Source organism: Charadrius vociferus, unplaced genomic scaffold, assembly GCF_000708025.1.
Source record: "Charadrius vociferus isolate BGI_N301 unplaced genomic scaffold, ASM70802v2 scaffold1802, whole genome shotgun sequence".
In the NCBI taxonomy this organism is placed as follows: Eukaryota; Metazoa; Chordata; class Aves; order Charadriiformes; family Charadriidae; genus Charadrius; species Charadrius vociferus.
The window spans coordinates 9,140-18,197 of NW_009647332.1; the positions used below are offsets into that span (position 1 = coordinate 9,140).

General features: G+C 41.9%; 1 pseudogene; it reads left to right on the top strand.

The window, feature by feature from the left end:
- Positions 1-122: 122 nt before the first annotated feature.
- The window catches only part of LOC104282013, a 9,832-nt pseudogene continuing 896 nt past the window's right edge, over positions 123-9,058 (top strand).

Sequence of the window (9,058 nt, forward strand, 5' to 3'; positions counted from 1 at the left end):
ATACACGAGGTTGGGTTTTTTTCTTCATTTGAATTTTTATTTCCATGCTAGACTACCCCCTCCCATCCCCGATTCTGCCTTTGCCTTTTCTTTTCACCTTTGCTTGACTGTCCAGTGGCAGCATGGGCATTGTGTCCTTTGACCCCACCATCATGCCATCTGCAAGCAGCTCTGCCAGCAAGGCCGAGGGTGGGAAGCCCCCCACCATCCCCACTGTCATGTTCATATTCAGCATAGTGGACAACCTCATAGCTATCGTGGTGCTCTGCAAGTCCAGGAAGGAGCATCAGGAGACCCACTTTCTACACGCTGGTCTGTGGGCTGGCAGTCACCAATCTCTTGGGGGCATGCCTGGTGAGTCTGGTCACTATTGCCACTTACCTGCAGAATTGCTGGCCTTGAGGACTGGTGCTGTGTGAGTACAGCTCCTTCATCTTCTTCCTCTTTAGACTCTGGCCTCAGCATTATCTGTGCCATGTCTATAGAAAGGTACCTGGCCATCAACCATGCCTATTTCTACAACTATTATGTAGACAAGAAGCTGGCAGGGCTCACGCTCTTTGCTATCTATGCTTCCAATATGTTGTCCTGTGCCCTCCCCAGCATGGGGCTCGGCAAATCTGCCTTGCAGTACCCTTACACTTGGTGTTTCGTAGACTGGTGAGCAAAGGAGGCCACCCATGCAGCATATTCCTACGTGTATGCCAGCTTCAGCCCCTTCCTGATCATGGTCGCTGTGATCCGCAACATCCTGGTGTGCGCGGCCCTAATTCACATGCACTGCTAGTTCATGTGATGCATATCCTTGGGGACAGACAACACCTCCAGACATTTATCTGACTTTTGCAGATGCCAGAGCAGAGATCCAGATGGTTATTCTGCTCATTGCCACTTCCCTGGTGGTGTTCATCTACTCCATTCCTCTGGTGGTGAGTAACGTTGTGCAACCCTTCTTTTCCTTCTTTTCTACTCCTAGTCTGTGCCTGTAGGACAGAATCCTATTTAGCTGGTGCTGCAAGCTGTTAGAATAATTTAAATGCAGTTAGCATACATACATGGTGAGAGAAAGTTGTATTGATTTATATTTACAAGAAAAGAAACACGCTTATCCCAAGTCCTGGGCTCCTTTGGTTAAAATACAGTGCCAAAAATTCTTAATAATTTTTCCACTGTTTAACTGGAATCCACACAGCAAAAATCTTACTGAGAGCTAAAGGCACTTTAAAGTTCACTTCCAAAATGAATTTGTGATAAGCAAGGTTTGGGTCTGGCCTGTGCTTCTGGATGTTCATTGTGTTTTTAAAACGTGCATGCTGTTGCTGAAGGGTACAGCAGTTTTTGATATGGAGGAGAGAGTTCTGTTCACATGGTACCAGCAACGTGCAGAATGCTTCACACCCAAAACCTGAGCTGAGCTTCCCCTCCTGAAGGATTCACTCATTCATTCCTGAAGGAACCACTCATTGTCATAACTTTCAGTTAAGTGAGAGCTGGAAGAATCTGGCCCACATAAACCTAGAGATCATACCAAAATGTCAGACGACGTTACCACTAACCATTTGCTAATTTTCTGAAGTGGCTGATACAATTATTGTCATTGATTTGAACATGTAGGATCCACTTATTTCTATTCTTCCACCTTATCTCCAAGGAAGACAAAAAACCCTCACCACCTAAAGGCTCAGTTCTTGCTTGCTGCTCACCATAATAAAACTTGGCAAACTTCTCTTCTGGCTGAGACATTAAACAAACAGTTGGCTTGCCTTATTTGCCACCTTCCAAAACACAGTGTAGGGAGCCAAGCAGTAGTTTTTAGACAAAAAGTAGGTTTAGAAGGATTGTTTTAAGTGGTTTTATTGTAGGTAGGGCAATCCCTCTGTTGTAGAGGGGTTAAAATGTGTGTGAGATACAGCTGGCCAGCTAGGGACGTGAAACAAATAGTGTATACTGCAGTAAGGAAGTTTAGAGAAATACATATGAACAGGACTTGGAGGTCAGCAAGTCTAACCCCCTGCTTCAGAGGAGGGTGTAATCACAAGGGTCGTGCCAGTTTTGCCACATTGGCTTCTGTTTATGTTAGTAGTGTGGCTTTGCTAGAGTAACCAATGTGCTGGCTGTCACCGAAGGCCGTTTCCTGTTCTTCAGTGTTGTTACTTTGCATTGTGCCATGGCATAACTGAGCACAGTGCCACGTGTTTGCTTGTCATCTAAAAGAAGTCAAAATGTGCTGTTTGAGTTGCATGTAGAATGTCTCCGAGAGGTGCATGTGCATTAGACCCAGGAACCGCACACAACCTGCCCTGTGGTCCAGCACCAGAAACTTCATGGTTAAGCAGACTCACTGCAACAGGAGGCATTGGGTCATAGAGTGGCCAAAACTCCAATAGTACCTGTGGATTGACAGTACTTAATTTGATTAATCTAATATTATAACAGCTATTTCACAGAAGAACAATATTGCATTTGCAAAAGAGATGCTGGTAAATGCAGAGAACAGGTTCTGGGAATTAAATACAATGTTGCAACACAATACAGGGTATCAATTGATGGACTTCAGCAGTTTCAGAAAAAAGCCAAACCTTATCCTGTGGAGGAGCAGCTAGAGGAAGGCTGAGAATCCTGAATGTAAAATGCAAAATTAAATTGTTTATATCCATTTGGAGCTAGGGAGTCTTTTACAGAATATTAAAAACCAAAACAAGGGAAAAATCAAGAGGGAGGGGTTACCAGAAAGGGAACTAGATTCTTGAAAATTAAAATTAAAGAACCTGAGTGAGGTAAAAGGTTTATTTTTTTTAAACAGTAGCTAGTGAAAAACTTGTAGCAGAAGGTATGTGAAGGTGATAAAGTTGCATAGCTCTCTCTGGAAGAGTTGTTTTGTGTTTTTTTTTTTTTTAATAAAAAATAAACCACCACCCACCCCCATTAAAGTATCCAGTATGGTTAAATTGCTTCATTATAAATGTAGCACTTATAAGTCATTTGCCTTTCCCTGCAGGAATAAGCTATAGCTATATATGCTTCTTTATATCATGATGTACTGCTGTGTATGCTACTGTATTAAGCCCTCTGGTTGCATATAGACTGAGTTTAAGAATTCAGATATAAACTCGGAGAAGCGACACCTTTATGCTGTAAATCCCTAGAAAGAGCCACTAGCAGAGATAGGTAAATCACATGTACGTTTTTATGACTCAAAGGAGTTCCTCAGAATTAAACTAGGGAGCTCTCACTGAGCAAGAGGCTTGTTTATAACAGGATAGCCTGGCAGACATCAAGAACTTGCAAGTGGTAAGGTGGTGGTGGCAGTGTGATTCAGATACACAAATCGGGCTCAGAGGGTGCTTTGTGACTGAAATTTTCTGATGAGCTGACTTCCTACTGATGATTTCAGCTGAATAAACCTGAATAAAGTAATGGATTCCACTTATTTAGAAGATGCAATAACCCTTATCATGCTACATCCTGCAGCCAAAACAGGATGCATCTCTTGCTGTTCTGTAGATGGTACATTAGTAAATGCTGTTTCACCAGTATGTAAAGAAACGATAAAACTGACATTCCAACACAGATTAATTTTTACCATATTGTGATTAAGATATAATCCAAGCAATAGGTCTGAATTGATAAATGCATTTGACCTTTTGGGGGGCTTTTAATAAAAGACATGGGGGCTTTCTGGGAAGTAGAAACAGTTTTGTACAGTCCAAAGTTTTCACTAAATAGGTCCATTTTAGGAATCTTTTACTTATACATTGCATATCTGAAATAAAACATACAGAGATAACAAAGCAAGCTGCTCTGTGCAATTAAAGTTTGTCCTTTTCATCCACAGTCAGCACTTTAAGACATTTTTGTCTTTCCATAAAGTCTGCCAGGTAGACAGAGAAAGGTGAATTAGGTACCTCAATTTCAGATGATGCTTATCAAGAGAACAAACCCACTATTAAATCACTGATGTGTAACTATAGCTCCAAGTTAAAAAAAAAAAATAAAATCTAACAGGTCTTTGAAGTTGGACTGTGTACTTCCACTGTCTTCAAAGTGTGCCTTCTGGTTCTGTGATCTGGATGAATTTATCAGCAGATACTCCTCCTTGTCACACCTCTAATCTTCCTGGTAATGACTGCATTTTTAGTATAAGCTGCTAGAAGGCCTCTACTCCCACAATACTGTCCTTTGGACTCCTCGCTATCGGGGCAGGTACCTGTCCAATGATCAACTGGTTAAATGCATAGACCATCATTTACATACTTTCAGGGTAAATTGCCCTGCATAAGGAAATCTCAGTACAGAAAAAGAAAAGGAGCATTTGGAAAAAAAAAACCAAAACTTGTTATGGCACAGGTTAAGTCCCCTGAGGAAATTTGACCTTTGTATATTTATGACCTTTTATCAGTTTTGGAGGGGGAAAAAAAAATAATCTCACACAAATGGCCAAGTAGATTCAAGAACAGTTTAGCTGATGCCAAAGTTGCATCAATTTATTTTTCAGCCTTCAAGGTTCAGGAATCTGGACTGATGTGTTTCAGGTTCAGTGCCTGTGTCGCTAAGAGCAGCTGTACTTGCACAAGCTTATAAATTGAGTCACAAAACTTCTCCCCACCTGCAAAGTTAATCACTGTTTGCACATTTCCATTTGCTAGCCTTCTCTGGGATGCAGTGGCTGCCTGTCAGCGCAGGGTAGGTGGCAGAGCTGCTAGCACTGTGGCTTAGAGGCGGGATGCTGTGACTGTGGGACATCCCTGCCACCTGGCGGTGTGCTCAGGAAAGATGCAGTCGAGTCAGATGAGAGACTGGCTTTCCTGCACCCTGCCTCCAGCAAGTGGCAAGGGATTTTAATTAAATGCATTTTTAAATAATCAGTGAATACCAGCAAAACTGTATATTAAAAATTTTGGCTTCTGGAGAGACTGGTCTTCTCTCAGCCAGTGATACATGGAATCATGTGATGGACAGAAGATAGGAGGCTAATTAAAATAAATAATGAAAAAATTCAACACAAGTAAAGCTTAATAAAAAAAAAAACCAAAATAAGTTCAATATGCATACGAATACTCTTTGAAGTACTTCAGTTGCATGTTTGGCTTAAAAAAAATAAGCTCAATAAATTAGTTGTCAAAAAAGACATCTGCAGTGTTAGAAATCATTAGGAAAGTAACTGAGAATAAAACTCTGATAGTTATATTGCTGTATAAATTCAATATTTTCCCATATTTTTACTTCTCTGGGCAGGTTTTGTTACCCATAAACCTAGAGAAAAGTACTGAGAAAGAAAATATAGACAATCATTGATTTGACAGTCATTGGTTTGAGAGAGACTGTATGTATAGGACTTCTGAAGAGGGACTCTACATTATTTTACTTCATACCTCATTGATAGCTTTGGAGCACATTCAAGCTCTGAATTCTGACAAGCAGAATGTCTGGTGACATTGCCCTGCTGCAGGAAAATTTCTCCAAACAGAATTGTGAAATTTTTCACCTGATTTGGATGGCTTCACATGCAGAACTTCTAATAAAAATGACTTAAGAGGTTTGTTCTAGTTTGGCTCCAGTTTATTTAAATGCTTGTCTGCCTCCTTGTCTGTAACCTCCTCCTAGCTAGGCAAGACTTGATTAATTTCAGGAGTCAAGGCTGAGACTTTAAAAACCTCATAATTTTGCTACTAGATTTTTACTGTATCAGATAAGATAATTAAGGGATTTATTTTGACTTACCTTAAGGAATCTGAAGAAACCAGCATCTTCCATTATCAATTCTTTTCAGTGGCTTTCCTAGGCCTTCCTATAATTAGGCACTGCGTAGGTCTTGCTAAAATGGAGAGCAGCTATTTAAGACTGATCAACATAAATCATATGATATCATCCTCCTTAGCAACACTGGAATGATGAAAATTGATATCAAAGAATTGGACTGTGCCTTACTCACAGTAGCATTTACAAAAGTGACCCCTAAACCAGGATAGGGACTAGGTTACTGTTTTTTTTTTTTTCTCTTGGATTCAAAGGAAGAACCCAAATGAGACATTTCTGTGTGGAAGACAGGATCCTAATTAGTCTTACATTTCATGCATTATAAACTAAAAGTGCTAATTAAATAGTCACTTCATGCAGCAGTTTCAATATCTTCAATTCTTGACCACTTTATCAGTATTTTTATGCTTTTATAAGTAGAACCAAAATGATGGCTCATGTAGGAGAAAGCAAAGCAGTCCAGTGCTGGAATCATCTAATCATTTTGACCTATTCCAAACCATGCTGCAAGAAGCAAACATAGAATCATAGAATCGCTGAGGTTGGAAGGGACCTTTAAGATCATCAAGTCCAACCATTAACCTATCCTGACAAAACCACTTCTAAACCATGTCCCCAAGTACCACATCTACCCTTTTTTTAAACACCTCCAGGGATGGCGAATCCACCACCTCCCTGGGCAGCCTATTACAACGTTTAATAGCCCTTTCAGTGTAAAAATGTTTCCTAATATCTAATCTAAACCTCTCCTGACATAACTTGAACCCATTTCCTCTCGTCCTATCACTTGTCACCAGGGAGAAGAGGTCAGCCCCCACCTCTCTACAACCTCCTTTCAGGTAGTTGTAGAGGGTGATAAGGTCTCCCCTCAGCCTCCTCTTCTCCAGGCTAAATAACCCCAGTTCCCCCAGTCGTTCCTCATAATACATTTGAGGGTATACAAACAATTCCAGTAAGGACAGGTGCCAGCAAAATGCATTTCTAAACTTTGGAATGGACAGCTCTGGACTTGTTTCCAGATCTCCTCAGTCAGTTATCTCTTAGCAGGTAGCATAAGACTTGAGATATACCGAGAAAGCAGGATACAGGTCTACATCTTTGCTCCTGGGTTCTATCAATTAACAAGGAAGTTTTAAAAACAACAGCCAAAAGTTGAAGGTTCAAGGATTAATTATGAGTGGAAAGAGAGAGAAAGAGCCATTCCTTTCCTACCTGTAACAAAAGTCAGTTTACAACAAATTAATCTCTCTGATTCTCTCTGATTTTTTTTTTCCATTTCCAAAAATAAACTCTCATAAATAAACAGCTGGCAGAGGTCTCACGATCATCTGCCCTTGTTCTCGTGGGGGACTTCAACTTCCCAGATGTCTGCTGGAAATACTACACAGCAGAGAGGCAACAGTCCCGGAGGTTCCTGGAGTGTGTGGAAGACAACTTCCTCACACAGCTGGTGAAGGAAACAACTAGGGGAAGTGCCCTACTGGACCTACTGTTTGTTAACAGAGAAGGTCTTGAGGGGATGTAAAGGTTGGAGGTCGTCTTGGGCTCAGTGATCATGAAATGGTAGAATTTTCAATTCTTGGTGAAGCAAGGTGGGGAGCCAGCAGAACTGCCACCTTGGACTTCCGAAGGGCAGACTTTAGCCTGTTCAGGAGCATGGTTGAGAGCGTCCCTTGGGAGGCAGTTTTGAAGGGCAAAGGCGCCCAGGAAGGCTGGTCTTACTTCAAGCAGGTAGTCTTAGAAGCACAGGAGAAGGCCATCCCCATGGCTCGAAAAACGACCCGATGGGGAAGATGACCAGCCTGGCTAAATAGAGAGCTTTGGCTGGACCTCAAGAACAAAAGGAAAGCTTACATTCTCTGGAAAAGGGGGTTGGCATCTTATGAGGATTGTCAAGATATAACAAAGCTATGTAGGGGGAAAATTAGAAGGGCCAAAGCTCAATCAGAACTCAGCTTGGCCACTGCAGTTAAAGACAATAAGAAGAGATTCTTTCAGTATATCAATAGGAAAAGGAAGACTAGGGAAAATGCAGGCCCACTGATGAATGAGATGGGTGCTCTTGTGGTGGAAGACACAGAGAAGGCAGAGTTACTGAATGCCTTCTTTTCTTCGGTCTTCACTGCTAAAGCTGTCCCTCATGAATCCCATACCCTGGAGGCAAGGGGAAAGGTCTGGAGAGAGGAAGGTTTCCCCTCAGTTGAGGAGGACCGGGTCAGAGATCACTTGGCCAAGGTGACATCCATAAGTCCATGGGCCCTGATGGGATCCACCCGCGAGTGCTGAGAGAGCTGGCAGATGTTATTGCTAGGGAGAGAAATATGGAGTAGTTGCATTAGCCGTACATAGCAAACTATAATGATGTCATAATAAAGATTTGTAAATATCAATCCTTGGGTCCAACCAAGTGGCTACGTTTCTGGCTCTTCTGAGTATGTTTTCATCTTATCCGGTTTACATGGTACGCTCAATGTCTTGCTGCGCAGAGCTGGATTATCACTGACATATAGAAATATTTGTTTCCAAAATACACTGTATAAGTCAGAGCTTCAAAATCTATGAACAGAAGACATGCTTTAGAGTATGCAAGATATTATTTCAGACACACTAATGCTTCACTGGGACTAGCGCTTAAATTTCAATTGGGTTTTTTTGTGCCTTCATTTTATGCCTTCATTTTTCTTTTCTTCATTTTGTTCTGCAGCCCCAGTTATTATAGTCAAGGCCAAGAAAATTCGGATTCTATCACAAGCTTTTAGGGAAAAGACATGTATCTTCAATAGATTTCTGTTTTCCTTTCTTTCTTTTTTAGAAGGACTTGACTTGACACAAGAGCAAGTACAGGGTCCTGCACCTGGGGAGGAAGAATGCTAGGCACCAGTATAGGTTAGGGGTGGACCTGCTAGGAAGCAGTTCTGAGGAGAAGGATCTGGGGGTCCTGGTAGATAGTAAATTATCCATGAGCCAGCAATGTGCTCTTGTCGCCAGAAAGGCCAATGGAATCCTGGGCTGCATAGGGAAGAGTGTGGCCAGTAGGTCGAGGGAGGTCATTCTCCCCCTCTACTCTGCACTGGTGAGGACACAACTGGAATTGTCCAGGTTTGGGCTCCCCAGTTCAAGTGGGACAGGGAACTGCTGGAGCAAGTCCAGCAGAGGGCAACTAAGATGACTGAGGGATTGGAGCATCTCCCTCATGAGGAAAGGCTGAGAGAGCTGTGACTCTTTAGCCTGGAGAAAAGAAGGCTGAGGGGAGACCTTATTATTGCTTACAAATATCTAAAGGGTGGGTTGAAGGAGGATG